General features: G+C 39.0%; 1 long non-coding RNA gene across 1 annotated transcript; it reads left to right on the top strand.

Moving 5' to 3' along the window:
* The first annotated feature begins 3,869 nt into the window (after window positions 1-3,869).
* LOC149110808 (uncharacterized) lies at window positions 3,870-19,845 on the top strand. Its single transcript, XR_016207778.1, has 4 exons — window positions 3,870-4,004; window positions 4,151-4,250; window positions 7,667-7,720; window positions 19,776-19,845. It is a non-coding gene; the product is annotated as an uncharacterized LOC149110808 (long non-coding RNA).
* Window positions 19,846-19,877: the final 32 nt, after the last annotated feature.

Genomic DNA, 19,877 nt, shown 5'->3' with positions numbered 1-19,877 from the left:
TTCAAGATTTAAGTAAGAAAAATTTTCTGAGAGAAACGGAGTGATAAAAGTGTTGACCTGGTGTTGACAAGCCTGCACGACTCCGGCCGTTCGCTGATGAATAAGTTCTGAAGCCTTCATTGCTTAGCTTTAACTAGGAAGTCTTTTAGGGATTTTCCCTTGCGACATGAGATGATGGGGGACTCCTTAATGATTTCTCTCAGTTGTGCTTGATTATCTATAAGGAGCCATTTCCACGTGAGTGTGTCTTTTATGTTGGGCAACGCCGGGTGGTGTTGCGTTACAAAGGGCAGTATTTTCTTTTGTGCGGTTTTGTTTTTCTGTGCTAGCGACATTTTTCTGTCAGAGAATTCAATCTCTGAAAGGTGTTTCTCCACAATTCTAGCTGGGTAATCTCTATTCTGCAGGCGTGTTTTGAAATTACTCATGTTTTCCTCAAAAGTAAATTGAGAGGAATTCGTTCTCAGAAGCCTTAACGGGTCTTAACGCTTCTCCTTTGATAAAGCCTTTCGTGACGCCTGGTGGATGACACGAATAGAAATTCGTGTACTGAAAGGTCTCTGTAGGTTTGAAATGCGTTCGCACGTCAAGAAAAGATTCCTTATTGAATCTGTCCCCTTTGTACACTTTCGTCTCCAACAACGCAGTTTCTGTTTCTGAGATTTCAGCCGTGAATTTGATCGTTGGGTGAAAACTGTTTGCCTTTAGAAGGAAATCTTCTATTTTGTCTCTACTTGTGTTCCACATAGATATGACGTCATCGATGAATCTTTTCCAAAAGATGGGTTTCCTGTTACTTTGTCAGAGTATCTCTATTTCTATTTTGGCCATAAATATGTTAGCAAAAGCTACGGCCATTTTCAAACCCTGATATAATAGGTCTACCGACAGGTGTCAGTTTGTGAATCTTTGTAAGTGTGTGAAAAATTGGTATTCGCGGAGGGTCGGGCGTAAGGGAGAGCCATTTAGCCGTCATTTCGTCTATGTGGCCTTCTTGAGGTAGGGAACGAATCAATTGATGAACGTTTTTGGCCGTGGTGTCAACCATAGGTTTGTCTAAGGGTTGGTAGTTATGTATATCATCAAGTTGGACTTGACCCTCTTTGACTTTATCTGTTCTGTTCATTATGACGGTTGTGGTACCCTTGTCGGCTTTCCATGCATTGTAAGGCAGTTTAACCGGAAGTAAAATTTGTAGCTATTCATGATTTTTTTTCAGCTCGGCTTCTGATTTGCTGATTCAAAAAACGTCTTGGTGACAGTTTGTGTAGTCGCTGCAAGAATTTAATATTGCGATCTTATTCATCTTGTTCCGTTGCTCTTGTTCTTGTTCTGACTGGCTGATTCAAAAAACGTCCTTAGTGACGGTTTGTGTAATCGCTGCAAGAATTTAATGTTGCGATCTCATTCATCATGTTCCGTCGCTCTTGTTCTTGTTCTCATGCGAATATAAATGTAACAAATAAAAATTCTTAACATTTGTACTGTGGCTCGCATGGCTCGCATGGCTCGCCCCTTGGCTCGCATGGCTCACTGGCTCGCAGGTTTACAAAACTCAACTGTTACTTGATTACAATTACTGCTCCTTTTGCGGCAAAGGAGGAGCTTCTGCAAAGATATTATTTCAGTCAAGGATACGAATACGATGTTATCATTGTGTTCCTGTCTAAGTTTCATGGTGAGTGATACAAATCACTCGGTGTGCAACGCAGGGGTGCCGATTTTTATGAAACAGAAGTTAGAACGAGAATACAGCTGGAGCTTGATGGCCCTGGTTGTTTATCTAGTTATATAGGCGTTTGGCCATTTCATTTGTATTAAACTACCTTTATATCAAACAGAATAAACCGCTAGATACCAGATACTGAAAGTGAATAAGGACAAGTATATTCAAACTGAAAGACAATTTAATGATGAACAACTAAGAGAGTATGAAAAACCCTGGTACATTTACTTCAGATGAACAGATAAAGAGTCTGTTGACAATTCACAAGGCTAAAAATATATCAGTGACAAAGTATCAAATGGCCTGGTTGTCATACTCTGATGGGAAAAGGGGGATCCTCCTTGATAACATTATAGCAATATTTATATTACAAAAGAAAGAAAACAAAAACCCTTTCAATTATATTTTGCCTGGTAAATAGCTGTCAAATAGCTACAAAACTCAAAACAACGGGACTCGAACGAAAAAATGGCGGTCAAGTGAAAAATCGAGTGAAAACTGGGGATAGTCTTTTTAACGTAGCCGCTGACCAGTGAGTAATGATTTTGTTTTTGTTTTTGATTTTGATGTGAGCGATTAGCAATTTGTTTTTGATGTGAGGAATTTGAATTTGATGTGAGCAATTTGCTTTTGATGTGAGCAATTTGCTTTTGATGTGAGCAATTTGAATTTGATGTGAGCAATTTGAATTTGATGTGAGCAATTTGTTTTTGATGTTTCAGTTGTGGGCCACCGTAATACGAGGCCAAACCGCCCCCTCTCTCCTCCGCAGAGGCTCAAAGAAGCTCAAATAGGGAGAATCCGCTGGTTAAGTAAGTGCAGGCACAGTTCGAACCTCCCCGGAGGATGTGAAGAATTTGAATTTGATGTGAGCAATTTGCTTTTGATGTGAGCAATTTGCTTTTGATGTGAGCAATTTGAATTTGATGTGAGCAATTTGTTTTTGATGTGAGCAATTTGTTTTTGATGTGAGCAATTTGTTTTTGATGTGAGCAATTTGAATTTGATGTGAGCAATTTGTTTTTGATGTGAGCAATTTGTTTTTGATGTGAGCAATTTGAATTTGATGTGAGCAATTTGTTTTTGATGTGAGCAATTTGTTTTTGATGTGAGCAATTTGTTTTTGATGTGACAGTTGTGGGCCACCGTATCGTTTACCCTCCCTTCTTCTTGTCTTGTACCTTATTTTTAAACTAACTGCTGACCAATTTACAAGGACCTTAGTTGTTCAAAAGCCGATTAACGCCGATTAACACCAACCCAGGATCGATTCAAAGTTAAATCTCCTCGCGCCAGGAGGCGCACAAGGCCCGGACATGTTATGTTTTGTGTAGTTTGAGATTATTCAAATTCAAAACTGAAGGACAAACAGAAAACGTCACCGAAAAGTTACAATTCAACTTGCTCCACCATGACACCCAGAATGCAATGATAACATGGGTTTATTAGACGATTAAATATGTCACTGTTATAATGTTACAAGTGTTGCAGACGAAAAAAAAAAAAAAAAATCAATCCAGATGGCTTCCGATTAGGGTCTTGTTCTCGCAGATTAAGGTCTTTGTGCAATGATTTTCGTAATCAAATCTGTTTTGCATGGACCAAAGTTTCTCCATTATGTTGCTTTTCTGCGCTGCCTCCTCACTGAATCCTCTTATATAGATAAAACCTGAGCACTCTGGTCTGAAAGCAATCCTTTCAATTACTATATAAGGCTACCTTAGACCTTTAGGGGTGTCTTCCAGAAAATCCTTCGTACACGCGTCCCTGGCCTTATTATAAAACCACTAAAAACTAAGTAACGGTGGAGGGGGTGCTGGACAATTTAAAAAAAATTAGAAGGGAAGGATGGGGTGGTTGGTTGTGGAGGTACTGTTGCTCAACCTATGGTTTGAGTAGGTTGCGGGTGTGACAGGATTTGCGCAAGACCTGTCACCCTATGGCGTTGTAAGCAAAGAGAGCCCATTGTACTCTCGCTGGCCATCCTTATACTCCTCGACGTGAGAGCCCGGTTGACATGCAACTTAGACATTTTCCTGAAATCGACGCCTGTTGTAAGCTGATCACACGTCAGACAAGCGTTTTGAATTTCTTTGCATTCCAGTTCCGGATGAGTGCTTTTGATCTCGTGATCAGAACGCAATCGGAAAATTATTTTTGCAGAAACACCTTCAGTTCAGGGAGCGGCGTTTCAGAGTTCTAGCAATGTGTTTCATAATCAAGAGTTGGAAACGTTACACGTAGCAAGAGGCATTTATGTCCCCGGCTGACGACACTGGTAATAAGAGAGCCATAGTCAAGAATTATTTGCTTCGCTTAACTATATGCGGCTTGTCCAGACAACGTGTTTGATCAGTACAGTGGATCCTTCTTTGCATAAAAATTTCATCTCGATCCAACAAAAGTATTCTTTGTTTCATGCAGAAATACATCGCATTTTGAGTATCACAGCTGTATCTCCTTGGTGACTGGGATTGAAGGGAATCATTCTCAGCCGAAGGGAAGTTTTACGTTCAGCAAAAAGGTACGTAGAGCGAGCATTTGTGATGAGAAATATTTACGAAACATAGACACATTTTTACGGCATCACGAACTAAAATGAGGAAAAACTGATTAATAACTGAAATTATCGTTGGTAAATTGATTTGATTTTGAATAAACAGTCATCCATCATAAGCAGCGACGCGATACCGCTTTAAACAGTCTGAAAGCAGAAGTGAGAAAGTAGAAGTAGGAACGAAATTGAAACTACTGCCTCGTTCCCAGTGGTCCGCGCCAAAGTGGGGCGCGCTCCACGCCTAGGAAAAGCCCGTAAAGGAGTTTCCAAGCGTTCCTAAAACTCTTTGCATGCTAAGTCGCCGATTTTGGTTACTCCAGTAACCACAAATTGAAAGCGTGACAGAAAATCGGCGTTACTCGAAAAATGAATTATGAATCCGAAGAATCCACACTACGAGTGGTCTGTTCTTTGGTAGAAGTTCACGTTGTTTCATAGTTCTTTTAAGGCTTTTCAAAACCTTCCATACACACTGCTTTCCATCGCAGTTGTTCATTGTAGGGTTGAAGCCTCGCAAATTTTGGGCATTTATTAGAATCTTTATGGCATTGCTGCGTACTCTTTTGGACAACCTTTCTTTGGAACAGTTCTATACTGTGGTAGCTGCTGTGGTCTACAATGTCTATCTATGCCATTCGTTATCTATGGAGATTATCCGGGACTGAGATCATGTTAAAGCTTGTCCTAATAGGCCACTGCTACACAACAGTGCCGGGATTAAACCCCGAAATCTGACAACCTTAACATTTTGTAAGATTCCAGCCCTTTGACCCGCCAACAACAACGACAACAACAACAACAACATCCTCTTTATTACCCTTTTTTCATTAATTAATACAGAAATATATAAAATATTGTTAAAAATTAGGGTTCTGGCAACCCGAAATAACCACTAGGTTAAAAATGCCGGGTTGCCAGTTTAAAAATTGGTTAGTCAAATTTTGGCCGGACACACATACAAAATATAATATATACCAGAAAGTAAAGAAGAAAAGAAGCTGAAATTACATGCGTAATCTATTACCTTAAATGAAAAAAATATATTTGAACTGAACAATGAAGAATATCAGATAAATAATGGTAAGGCGTTGCAAAAACAGTGATATTATCTTAATGTGAAAAAAAATGATAATTGACTAATAGCTTTGGAGAAAGCTCTGTTTCAGTTTAACATTGAATGATGAAATTGGCAAGTGCTTTATACCATAATCAATAACATTCCATATCTTAGGGCCCTGAAATCGAATATTAAATTTTTCATAATTTGTTCTTGCTTTGGGAAGATAGTAAGACTGTTTAGCAGAATGCCTGGTATTATAACTGTGGACAGTATCTAACTTAGTGAAGAAGGACTGGAAGACAGAGGGTAACAATTGATTATGAAATTTATACATGAAAGTGGCAATGACGAAGGTAACGAGATCAGAAAATTTAATGATCTCCAGAGACTTGAATAGCTGACTAGAGTGATGATCAAAGCTAGAGAATGTCATCACCCGTACTGATTTTTTTTGAAGATAAAAATTGGATTTACAGTAGACTCAAAAGTATTACCCCAGGCAATCAGTCCATAAATCAGAAAAGGATACACTAAGCCATAATATAAAGTTAATAAAATTTCTTGACTTACATCATGACGGATTTTGCTAAGAATTCCTATACTTCTCCTGAACTTCTTAACGGTGCAATCAACATGTTTTTTCCAACTAAGATTAGAGTCTATCATAACGCCCAAGTATTTGATACAATATTCTCTTTTTAATTGCTTATCGTTAATTTTGAGACAAAAATTAAGGCTTTGTACATTCTTTTGTGGTGGATGGAATATTACGAAGTTTGACTTATCAATGTTAAGAGATAATCTATTGGCACAGAGCCAGGTGTGAACATTACTTAGCTCATTGTTTATGGATTCTTCAAATTCAGAAATAATTTTATGTTCACAAAATAAGTTAGAATCATCTGCGAATAGATGAAAATCTAATAGGCTTGAGCTATTTTGAAAGTGGTTTATATATATCAAAAAGAGCAATGGTCCAAGGACAGACCCTTGTGGAACTCCACATGTCACATCACACTGTGTTGACGTGACTGAATTCACAGTGACAACTTGTCGCCGATTGCTTAGATATGAAATAAACCACTCCTTGGCTATACCCCGGATACCATAATGCTCCAATTTCTTTATGAATATATTGTGGTTGACAGTATCAAAGGCTTTACTAAAATCTAGGAAGATTCCACAAGAGATGTTCCGATTGTCAATTGCTCTCTGTATTTTGTCAATTATACAGAGAATGGCATGATCTGTACTATGTCTGGTTCGAAAACCAACTTGCTTGTTGTAGAATACATTACCATTAACTAGATATTTAATTAATCTGTTATACATAAGTCTTTCCAATAGCTTAGTAAAAACCGAAAGTAAAGAAACTGGGCGGTAGTTGGACAAGCAAGTTCGTGACCCCTTTTTATATACTGGAATAATGTTAGCTAGTTTGAAATCAGTAGGGACAGCACCAGTTGAGAATGAGGTGTTAAAAAGAATCTCCAATGGTTTGGAAATAACAGATTTTAGAAGCTTAAGTATGTCAAAAAAGTCTTAAAACAATCTATGAAAGGGTTTCAGATATACTTTGACCTTAAAGTTTTGATAAAATTGCATGTATTGTGCATTATCCTAAATCCAATGTATACTCCATGAATGGTTTTGTTTTATGGGTTAATTAATTTACTGATGTCAGTTTTATTTTAACCATTACATACTCATCTGTAATTGAATGCTCACAAGCAGTCATTTTTCCTCGCCAGTTTGCATCAATAATTCTTGTTCTTTTTATGCAAAAAATTTAAAGTTTCAACATCCTTTCAAAACATTACAATCAAAACCTCCCATTAAGCTGTGAACGTAATTTTGTACTGGGATTTACATAAAACCGACGTTTCATATACAGTGTAGAATACGTTTGTCTTAGTGGCTTTATGCATGCATGGTTTATAATTATAACATGGCTAGTTGCATTGGATTTTGCTGAACCCCCCAACAGCAAGGAGTAATGTGGAAAATTTCCATTCATTTTTATATGTCAACCAATGGATAAAGGATTTCTTATTTGCCTTCTTTAAGTTCCTTGTACATTATCTAAAATTTGGTCATTCTGTGACGTCTTTGGAACTCTTCTCTTGTGCATTCAGACACCATGGACTCTTGAATTTTCTCTGCTCTTAACTGGTCAAACCAGCCACAGCGTACCGCATATGGTCCTATAGTTTGCGTAGTCTAGTCATACATTTGACTATTCTGTCTCAAGTGCAAATTTTGTTTGTTTATATACATCTGCCATGCATGTCTGTCATGCTTAATCATCTTTTCTCCATTTCAGGAGTCAATTTCGCTCTATTTTTCTGATGACGACAGCTTTCACTTAATTGAAAAGGTAAGCAGTGTTTGAAAAACAATTACTAGTGGCTTTAAATAGTTAGCATCGAACGGTCTTCAAAGTTCAAAACCTAACTAATGATTGTGTTTCTTGGCTGCCCTCAGTCATAATTACCACGACAACCAAAGAACCTTGTTATAAATTAAGAAACGTACAAACAAAGGGAATCGAACTCTAGCACTCGCAACCCACAACCTTAGGAACCCGTTCAAGTAAGTTTCTGTTTTCAGTGAGGTCCGTAATTAGTGTCCCCAGTTAGTCGGTCTCCGGGCTGGCTAGAAGTTTTAGACACTTAAATAAAGTTAATTGATTGATTGATTGATTGATTGATTAAGGTGATTGATGGCAGCGAAACAGCGAAAATTCATTGAGCAGAGTGTTTGTTATTGAAAGGCGCAGTAACACCCCTGCCTAATTATTTCCCATGGTTGCACTCTTTGGACAGGATGATGGCATGCAGTGGTGGTGATAATGTGGTGATTATGATAACCTGTTGTGGTGCATGTCCCGATACTAATGGTGATTTTTCTGGGCTGTCGTTATTGCTAAAGGTGTTGGTTGTTAAGCTAAGAATCTGATAGGGATGGAGTTTAGTGGGTTTAATAGTTGTTAAGAATGGCTGACTGTTAGGATCGAGAAACGCCGGTCAACGACCCATTTGGCAAATCGCTCATATTTTGCCCAAAGATACCCTTAGGTGACCTTATTCTAAAAATCATATTATAAGCTTCCAGCGAATTTTTATTTTTCAGAAATTCGCGAAAATTTGAAAGCGCGGTCAAAGTGCGGTTTTTCATGTAATAAAATGACCGAAATAAGGTGCGAGGACGAAGCGCTACTGAAGTCTTAAAATAAATTAAATTGACTTCAAACTTCACACAAATGTGAAACAACCACTCTAATTTATTCCTCGTTTTAAACTGATCTCAGATATGATGATATAGTGGTTTTCCAAACCATTTTAAAAACACCTATGAAGCGTATGAAAAATAACGGCAAAATATAGGTCATGTTTAACAGCATAAAAATACATCTGGTACCTCACTTTCCGATTATTTTACTTTACAGCCTTAAAATATCATTATTAGACATATACCATGCCAAGTTTCATGCTCGAACTCGCAGTATTTCCCTTTGAAAAAAACGAAAATCTATGTCAATGTGTCAAGCGCAAATAACACAACAATTATACACGAACAAGAGACAAATCAATTTCAAAAGCGAAAGTAAAAGGCTATCATTAATCAATCAATTCAATCAATTAAGCAATTCACTGCTATCAGTAGAAATATAATGTCCTCATAATGTCCACTACATAAAAACTGTTTTTAGACGTTTTCGATCAAAACATAGCGCGTTAACTTTGTTTAATTTCCTGTCCGCCGTCATGTCTAGTTTGTCATCGCGTGTATTTCTTAATGTAAACAACACTGTGAATGGTTCTCATAACAAACGCACAGAGGTTTCCTGAAACCTCGATGTTTTCGATTCACCAAGTTCGTTAAGACACAATAATGGGTCAACTTGGAATGCTGTTTAGCATTAAGGACGTTAAAGGACTGTAAATTAATCGAGTTGAAATATCTTGAGGCAAATCAAAATCGCGCCCTTATTCTATTGAATTGCTAAACAGCCGATCTCCGTTCAAGTTCAAGAGGTCGAGAGGTTAATTCGGCAATGTATCACCGGTACAACAACAAAATCAAACCGAGGTCATCAAAAGTGTAAGTTTAAAAGTGTAGTGGCAAGTTCGAAGTAAATTTCGCCTATATAAATTGGAAACAAGAAGTGAAACGGTCTGACCCGAAACAAATAAACGAAATATTAATACGACTAATTTAATCCGAAAAGCCGTCGATTCCCCTCAATACCACTCCACATTGCCTTAAAGAGGCCAAGCTTTCTGCTGTAAGAATCAGGGGCCTCATGAATCCGTTTTTATTATACCGGCAAACATGCTGCGTGGCTGATATTCGAGACTCAGTAAAAGTTGTCACACAACCGTACGAGCAACCCAGTCACGCTTTCACTGCTTTCGCGCAAATGTTCAACATTTCGCAATTACAAGTTTAAAGTAGTGACAGTAGATTGAAATGCGCTTTTTAAAGCTGTCATATCCAGGAGCAATTATTTCTTGTTCTTGAATGGCTTTTAGTTGTAGCTACAGTCGGGGAGGAGGGGGGGGGGGGTACTCCCGGAAATTTCGAATATCTGTATGCCGTAGAAGATTAAGTGGTCTCTAGCTCTTAACGCCAACACTGAAACACCAGATGATTCTCGAAGTATCACAGGGATCACTAAGCAAAATAATTTTGAGTTTAGCTCGGCTGAGTCAGATACCTGTTGGCGCGCATATTGCATTGACCGTGGACAGGTGGAAAAACAGTGAAACCGGAAAAGCCTGTTGCCCATTGTAATTCAGCATTGTCCAACACGTAATCGGTCTGGTTTTAATGTTAATCGTATTTGATAGAATCTCAAGTTTTCTTTCGACACATACTCACGTACTGAGGTGGTGACATACTACTAGATGGACGTGGCCGGGAGCCAGGAGTCAAGTCGGTCAACTCGCAAAGCTCAACCGAGAAGAGGGATAGTGAACCACTGATGGAAGGACTGCAGATTGTCCCTACGCCTTACCCTAATAGGCCTCTGTGTTATTCTAATGAACTGATGCTGTTGATCATTTTTCTACAGAATTTTAAATTTCTTCCCTTTCGGACTACTCATGAAGCGCCATAAAAAAGGCGAAGTTTAAAGGAAAATATCGCCAAAAGTACATCACTTGAGATCCCAAAACTACCCTCCACTTAAAGAGCAATGTCTCACCTGTAAAAACATGCAATAAAATTTTGGGGCAGTTAAAACTGTAAAATGTTAGAAGAAGAAGTTTAAGCTGTGCTTTTGTCAACAAAGACCGCCGTCCTAATTAGCATAATAACGTGAAAATAACGATGCACAGAGAAAATAATGATATATTCCACTTACCTCGCGACATGTCGACAACTGGATGTTCCACGATGCCTCATGTTATATTTCCAGTATGTTTCAGCCACATTTTCGGTGCTTAGTGTACGAAATCACTCTCAGACATCGCCACGGTTAAGCAGATTTCAACTCTCCGAAGCCCGCTTCATAACATCTATCAATATTATTTGTCTTTCGCCTCATAAGCCGCCGTTTACAAGAAGTTTAACAATTTGCTGAGATCCTAACTGACCCAGAAGTCTGTTAGCAGCCTTTAAAATCCTCCTCTTAATCGAGGATTCTCATCAAGAACTCGTTTAAGCTCAGTTCTGTTTTCATCTGTTGTGCATCCACCATTATTCCACAGATTGCGTTACATTTGACAAATGCACATTCCAACAGGTAGGGGTAGGGTGGGTAGGAAGTGAAAATGTAACCGACATTAAAGCCATTTTACGCATTTCTGTGTCTTAACTAGGGGGGGGGGGGGGGGTCGTGTATTAAAAAAAAAACGAAAAAAAAAGGGAAAACGATAGACAGTATCAAGTCAAAAGATTATGATCTGTGTATCTTGATCAGCTTTCTCAGTTCATCAGTGAGGCCCTATTAGGGGTTTTCAGGATACTGGATATTTGGGTAAAAAATTAACAGGATGCAAGAAAGTTAGGGGAAAAATTAATGGGGTAGAGCATGTTTAGATCAGATATAGCGGGACAGTTGTGTCTTTCGTTGCCGGGAGTGCCATCAAACTTTGCAAAAGACAACAGACTGACGAATAGTGCGCAGGAAGTACTGATAAGGGACGTTTTATTGAAACTTCTTACATTTTCTTAGCCATTTCACTTTTGCATCAGAAAAGAAAATGCTCAGAAAATTACTGAAGGGCAGTTAAGGACGATGCCTTCTTTTTTAGGCATGGTTTAAACGCCAGGCGCGCGCTTGGGTTGGAACTAGTGACGTACTTAACTACCCTACCAAGCGTGGGACTTAAAAAAAATCCTATTGTGGCCGAAACAAATTTCGCACTAAAATTACGAGCCTGCACTAAAACCGGGATTACAAGAAAAGCAGCATATCGCTAAGCAATAACTGTGAACGGCTTCCAGCTGACAAACTAGCTTTTATCGTATCCGTAGAAAAAATCATACTGAAATTCAACTGTAGATGGCATAATGCGTGCGCAAAACAACTGCGAGAGACGTCAATGTTTAACTTACTTGGAAAGTAAGAGGAAAAAATGTAACGGACACCGACAAAGTTTTCAAAAGGATGAAACAACTCATTTAACTTTTAAAACAGGGGTGATTACAGCTACATTTTATGGTATGAATTGGAAGTGGTAAGCCTATTCGACAATGCATTAGTTTTTGGCTGTGAGGAAAAGTTATGTAGACTGTATTTTGGCTAAGCCAGAGTGCTGTTGCGACGATTCTGTTATTAAATACATATCAAAAGTAGTTTTTATGTTACCACTTACCACGTAGTTTAAAGATGTTTTTTAATATGTTTAGTTTTCTGCATGTAAAGGCGAACCTTAGGAGAATCTGTGAAGAAATATCTTTACCTTTTTTTCAGAAAAATGCTATCGTCAGCAGTAGCTAATTATCTCGGAAAAATTAATGACTACCCCCCAGTTTTCTTTGTGGATTCTAATAACCCTGGCTAAGATCTACTTTTTCCACGTTTTCTTAATCTGGCGCAAACACGTTTGTATTTTGTTGGCACCATTCGTTATGAGCCTGAGGCACCCCACGGCCGCTAATGTCGTTCAGCTCTGTGATGGAACACAGCTGCATGTCTGCACAGGACTAGTTTTCGACCCTAAGCAGGGCGCTTTAAAGTACCCGCATCTATCAAGCGAAACACTTATGTTGACGCTTAGCTTTTTAAAGACATTATAGATGCGTTTAAGGCACACAAGTTGAATGATTCATAAGCAATTGGATGAGTTAATTGACCCTTGTCAAAAATATCTGCAGCTTGATTCTCAGCGGCTGTTGTGTCTTCTTGGAGGACCTTCTCCTGTCTGTTTCTGAGCTTGGAAGCCATTCTCGAGAGGAAGGATTAAACGTGGCAAGGAGTCAGGAAGTCATCACAGGTGAACCGCCTAATTCTGGCCTTATCTTTTGAGCACCTCATCTTTTGTGCTACAGTAATTGCTTCGACTTTTATGACCGTTTCCTGACCCGAGAAAAACTTTTCTTGCGCACTGCTTGTCAGTCTGTTGCCTTTCGCAGCATTTGATGGCATTTCGGGCAGCGAAAGACACGAGTATAATGCTGAACAAAAAAAACAAGGAAGAGGCTTTTTATTGGAGTTCTATCCGTATTCTGTTTGTAATAAATGAAAATTCTCGTCAAAAACTAATGGCTGTCAATGAGATTAGGATAGTTGTTTACAAATATGTTGTGCCTCGATCTTTTTGCAGACACAAAGGTTGCCATGTAAGAAATTCGTGTTAAACGGTACAGAATTCGGGACACATTTCATTCTCTGTTTATTTCTCCAGCCCCGTCTTTATCTATCTATTCAGTGTAACAAGTGTGGGCTTCGAAATTACTAACAAGGAGCTGCGTTACCTAACCTTAAAACCCCAAACATTTGATACAAAACTTTCATATTTCAACGTGATACAAGTACTAAGAGTCCAGAATAAATGCTTATAGCAGTTGACATACATCATTTCTTTTATCCTAAATAGCTGACCATTGTTGAGGCTCCATAGTGGGAGGGGGGGGGGATGTGTGTGTCGGTGTATCCCTAATCCTATTAATTTTTGTCCCAAATATCTTGTATACTGTTAAATCCAGTTCAACGATTTCCTACTCAATTAATGTCCTGTTTTATCTGATCTAAACATGCTCTACCCCATCAATATTTCCCCTAAATTTCTTGCATCCTATTAACGTTTTACCCAAATATCCAGTATCCTGAAAACCCCTAATAGGGCCTCACTGATGAACTGAGAAAGCTGATCAAGATACACAGATCATAATCCTTTGACCTGATACTGTCTATCGTTTCCTTTTTTTTCATTTTTTTTTTTTAATACACGACCCCCCCCCCCCCCGACCTACCCTGCAAAAAAATGACCTAGAAAATACCTGCAAGCAGAAGCTCGTGTTCAAATCATTTTGGGAAAGCCAGTTACTAGTTTAGACACAGAAATGCGTAAAATGGCTTTAATGTCGGTTACATTTTCACTTCCTACCCACCCTACCCCTACCCGTTGGAATGTGCATTTGTCAAATGTAACGCAATCTGTGGAATAATGGCGGATGCACAACAGATGAAAACAGAACTGAGCTTAAACGAGTTCTTGATGAGAATCCTCGATTAAGAGGAGGATTTTAAAGGCTGCTAACAGACTTCTGGGTCAGTTAGGATCTCAGCAAATTGTTAAACTTCTTGTAAACGGCGGCTTATGAGGCGAAAGACAAATAATATTGATAGATGTTATGAAGCGGGCTTCGGAGAGTTGAAATCTGCTTAACCGTGGCGATGTCTGAGAGTGATTTCGTACACTAAGCACCGAAAATGTGGCTGAAACATACTGGAAATATAACATGAGGCATCGTGGAACATCCAGTTGTCGACATGTCGCGAGGTAAGTGGAATATATCATTATTTTCTCTGTGCATCGTTATTTTCACGTTATTATGCTAATTAGGACGGCGGTCTTTGTTGACAAAAGCACAGCTTAAACTTCTTCTTCTAACATTTTACAGTTTTAACTGCCCCAAAATTTTATTGCATGTTTTTACAGGTGAGACATTGCTCTTTAAGTGGAGGGTAGTTTTGGGATCTCAAGTGATGTACTTTTGGCGATATTTTCCTTTAAACTTCGCCTTTTTTATGGCGCTTCATGAGTAGTCCGAAAGGGAAGAAATTTAAAATTCTGTAGAAAAATCAGGTGATGATCAAATTGCCAAAACAGCCTCTCAATGTAACAAGAAACATTTGCTTGTCCCGACTAAAGTGTTTTTACCCGGATTTAGATCGTTTTCTTTGTATGGCAAATTGTTAAAAATGTGCCCTAAAATCGCCGCTGAAAGCCCTCTTAGAGGGGCAAAACCAAGATGGTGGCCCCAGCGCTAAAATACCAATCGAATTGAACTGAAAGTTATATTTTTGTGAATCACTTATCTAGACCATTCATCTGAGAAAGTTTGAGGAATTTGATTTTTTCTGGTCCAAAGGGCCATAGTTGAAAATTACAGAGGGCGCCTCTTAATCTTCCACGGCATACAGATATTCGAAATTTCCGGGAGTACCCCCCCCCTCCCCGACTGTAGCTACAACTAAAAGCCATTCAAGAACAAGAAATAATTGTTCCTGGATATGACAGCTTTAAAAAGCGCATTTCAATCTACTGTCACTACTTTAAACTTGTAATTGCGAAATGTTGAACATTTGCGCGAAAGCAATGAAAGCATGACTGGGCTGCTCGTACGGTTGTGTGACAACTTTTACTGAGTCTCGAATATCAGCCACGCAGCATGGTTGCCGATATAATAAAAACAGATTCATAAGGCCCCTGATTCTTACAGCAGAAAGCTTGGCCTCTTTAAGGCAATGTGGAGTGGTATTGAGGGGAATCGACGGCTTTTCGGATTAAATTAGTCGTATAAATATTTCGTTTATTTGTTTCGGGTCAGACCGTTTTACTTCTTGTTTCCAATTCATATAGACGAAATTTACTTCGAACTTGCCACTACACTTTTAAACTTACACTTTTGATGACCTCGGTTTGATTTTGTTGTTGTACCAGTGATACATTGCCGAATTAACCTCTCGACTTCTTGAACTTGAACGGAGATCGGCTGTTTAGCAATTCAGTAGAATAAGGGCGCGATTTTGATTTGCCTCAAGATATTTCAACTCGATTAATTTACAGTCCTTTAACGTCCATAATGCTAAACAGCATTCCAAGTTGACCCATTATTGTGTCTTAACGAACTTAAAGCGTTTTGGTGAATCGAAAACATCGAGGTTTCAGGAAACCTCTGTGCGTTTGTTATGAGAACCATTTACAGTGTTGTTTACATTAAGAAATACACGCGATGACAAACTAGACATGACGGTGGACAGGAAATTAAACAAAGATCGAAAACGTCTAAAAACAGTTTTTATGTATTGGACATTATGAGGACATTATATTTCTACTGATAGCAGTGAATTGCTTAATTGATTGAATTGATTGATTAATGATAGCCTTTTACTTTCGCTATTGAAATTGATTTATCTCTTGTTCGTGTATAATTGTTGTGTCATTTGCACCCAACACATTGACATAGATTTTCGTTTTTCTCAAAGGGAAATACTGCGAGTTCGAGCATGAAACTTGGCATGGTATATGTCTAATAATGATATTTTAAGGCTGTAAAGTAAAATAATCGGAAAGTGAGGTACCAGATGTATTTTTATGCTGTTAAACATGACCTATATTTTGCCGTTATTTTTCACACGCTTCATAGGTGTTTTTAAAATGGTTTGGAAAACCACTATATCAACATATCTGAGATTAGTTTAAAACGAGAAATAAATTAGAGTGGTTGTTCCACATTTGTGTGAAGTTTGAAGTCAATTTAATTTATTTTAAGACTTCAGTAGCGCTTCGTCCTCGCACCTTATTTCGGTCATTTTATTACATGAGAAACCGCACTTTGACTGCGCTTCCAAATTTTCGCAAATTTCTGAAAAATAAAAATTCGCTGGAACCTTATGATATGATTTTTAGAATTAAATCACCTAAGGGTATCTTTGGGCAAAATATGAGCGATTTGCCAAATGGGTCGTTGACCGGCGTTTCTCGATCCTAACAGTCAGCCATTCTTAATATTGGGTATTGGTGGGCAGTTGGTGGTACTGGTAAGGTGCTGGTGTTGTTATTGGTATTGGATATGTTGCAGGTAGGGTACGGTGCTGGTGTTGGTGGTAATGTTAATGGTAGTTTGTAGTGGTGCAAGTGATGGTGCTCATATATGTTACTGGTGGTATCAATGGTAAAGGTTCAGTCAAACCACAATCAACACGCCACCTAGTAAACGCTCCCCATCCCCAAAATTGTTGTCAGTATAAATACAGTGTAAACGGCCATTTTGATCGTCCCGTTGAGGGTTTTCTATTTTCCTAATAATTCCTATTGGTTCTTCTATAAATGGCGAAGGCTTGGTGGTATAGATGGTGTTAGAGATTGTTATAAAGATAGTGAAGGTACACCCTGTTGTTGGTAGGGCTGATGTTGGTGGTGGTATAGATGGTGAAGGTACACCCTGGTGTTAATGATGCTGATGGTAGTTGTTGTAAAGATGGTGAAGGTACACACTGGTTAGCTATTGATGGTGCTGATGTTCCTACTTGCATAGATGATGGGAGTGCTCCCTGGTCTTGGAGGTGCCAATGCTAGTGCTTCTATAGGTACTAAAGGTATGCTTGTATAGATGTGGAAGGTACACCCTGGTGTTGGGACGCTGATGTTAGTGATTGTATAGCTAGTGAACTGGTGTTAGTTATACTGACGTTAGTGGTTAAATAGATAGTAAGGAAGCATCCTGGCGGCAGTAGTGCTGATGGTAGTGCTTGTGTAGATGGTGAAGTAATATCTTCGTTTTTGAGGTGCTGATGTTTGTGATTATACAGATGGTCAGGGTACACCCTAGTCTTGATGGTGGTGATGGTGGTAGGTGTATAAAAGGTGAAAGTACACCCTGATTTTTGGTGGTGCTGATGTACGTGGTTGTATAGAGAGTGATGATATTCCCTAGTGTTAGTTGTGCTGATGTTAGAGGCTATATAGATGCATGGGTGAAGGTGCACCCTGGTGCTAGTGATGCCCATGTAAGTGGTTGTATAGCTTGGTAAAGTATACCTTGGTGTTGGTGGTGCTGATGTTAGTGCTGGCATAGATCATGAAGGTACACACTGGTGTTGGTGGTGCTGATAGACGTTAATGTATAGATGGTAAATACATACCTTGATGTTGGTGGTACTTATGGCAGTGGTTGTATAGATGGTTACGATACACTGTGGTGTTGGTTCAGTGCTGATGGTAGTATTTGCATAGATGGTTAATGTTAGTGGTTGTACACTAACATTATAGCATTATACATGGCGAAGGTACACCTTGGTGTTGGTGGTAATGGTATTACTGGTTGTTTAGATGGTGAAAATACACCCTATTGTTGGTGCTGCTGGTATTAGTGGTTGTATAGATGGCAAGGGTACACCCTGGTGTTAGCCGGATGCCTACGTAAGTGTTTGGTTAGATTGTGAATGTATACCTTGGTATTGGTGGTACTTCAGAAAGTGATTGTATAGATTGTGAATGTATAAGGTACACTCTGGTGTTGGTTGTGTTGATGGCAGTATTTGTATAGCTGGTTAAAGTATGCTGTGCTGTTAATGATGCTGATGTCAGTGGTTGTACAGATTGTGACTGTATATAAGGTAAACACTGGTGCTGGTGGTGCTGATGGAAGTTATTGTATAGATTGTAAATGCATACCTTGGTGTTGGTGGTACCAATGACAGTGGTGGTGTAGATGGTTAAGGTACATCCTGGTGTTGGTTGTGCTGATCTTAGTATTTGTATAGATGGTTAAAGTACACCGTGATGTTAATGATACTGATATAAGTGGTTGTATACATGGCGAAGGTACACCCTGCTGTTGGTGGTGCTGATGTTACTGATTGTTTAGATGGTTAAAGTACACCTTATTGTTGGGGGTGCTGATGTTAGTCTTGGTATAGATGTTGAAGTTACACCCTGGTGTTGGTGGTGCTGATGTTACTGATTGTTTAGATGGTGAAAGTACACCCTATTGTTGGTGGTGCTTATGTTAGTGCTGGTATAGATGTTGAAGGTACACCTTGGTGTAGGTGGTAATGATGTTACTGGTTGTTTAGATGGTGAAAGTACACCCTACTGTTGGGGGTGCTGATGTTAGTGCTGGTATAGTTGTTGAAGGTACACCTTGGTGTTGGTGGTGCTTCTGAAAGTGGTTGTATAGATGGTACAGGTACACTCTGGTGTTGGTTGTGTTGATGGTAGTATTTCTATAGATGGTTAAAGTATGCTGTGGTGTTTATGATGCTGATGTCAGTGGTTGTATAGATTGTGAATGTATACCTTGGCGTTGGTGCAGCTCGTGGTAGTGGTTCTATAGATTATGACAGTACACCCTAGTTCTGGTGCTGCTGGTGCCAGTAGTTGTATAGATGGCGAAGGTACACCCTGGTGTTGGTGGTGCTGATGTAAGTGGTTCTATGCGGATTCCGATGTAAGTGGCTGGATTATGGCGAAGGTACACCCTGGTGTTGGTGGTGCTTATGGTAGTGGTTGCATAGATGAGGAAAGTACACCCTAGTGGTGGCGCTGCTGATGTAAGTGGTTGTATAGATGGTGAAGGTATACCGTGGTGTCAATAGTGCTGACGGTAATGGCTGTATGGATTGTAAAAATATGCCACGGTTTTAGTGGAGCTGATTTTAGTGATTGTATAGTTGATGAAGGCACACCTTGGTGTTGGTGGTGCTGATGTCAGTGGTTGCATTGATGGTGAGGGATAGCCGGTGTCAGTGGCGTTGATGGTGGTGATTATTTAGATAGAATATGGACACCATTGGCTTTGATGGTGCTGATGTTATTGATGGTACATATTTTGAAAGTACATACATTCTGGTGTTTTTGTTGTTGGTGATAGTATTGTCGTATTGATACAGTGGTTGAGGTTGTGTAGATGGTGTTTTTACTTGTATTGGTTCAGATGAAAGTGGTACTGTTAGTGGTAGTGGTGAGGAGTATAGGGTGGTGGGTGATGGTGGTAGATACTAGTAGTGTGGTGTTGGTTTTCAGGTAGAGATGGTATTGGAGTTGATGTTTGTTTCAGTGTTTGACTCTACACTTTGTATTGTTTAATTTTCAGGTGTAGTTTGTATTGATTTTTATCGGATGAGTGTTAACTTTTAAGATAAGTGGGGCCCAAATTCAGCTACTTAATCTAAATAAACTAAATCTCCCAAATTTGCCTTTTCTATATGTAATTGTACATATGTCTCATGCTTTGATTGTTATTCATTTCAGAAATAAGTGGCCACTGTGTATCAATTCCTGGGACACTTATATTTCTTAATGAATGTTCAGGGGAATCTCGGATAAGGCGAGTAATACATTCAAACATATGTA

This window comes from Orbicella faveolata, unplaced genomic scaffold (genome assembly GCF_042242905.1).
Source record: "Orbicella faveolata isolate gen_17 unplaced genomic scaffold, um_ofav_v1 contig_24, whole genome shotgun sequence".
Classification (NCBI taxonomy): domain Eukaryota; kingdom Metazoa; phylum Cnidaria; class Anthozoa; order Scleractinia; family Merulinidae; genus Orbicella; species Orbicella faveolata.
This window is presented reverse-complemented; position numbering and strand designations above follow the sequence as displayed.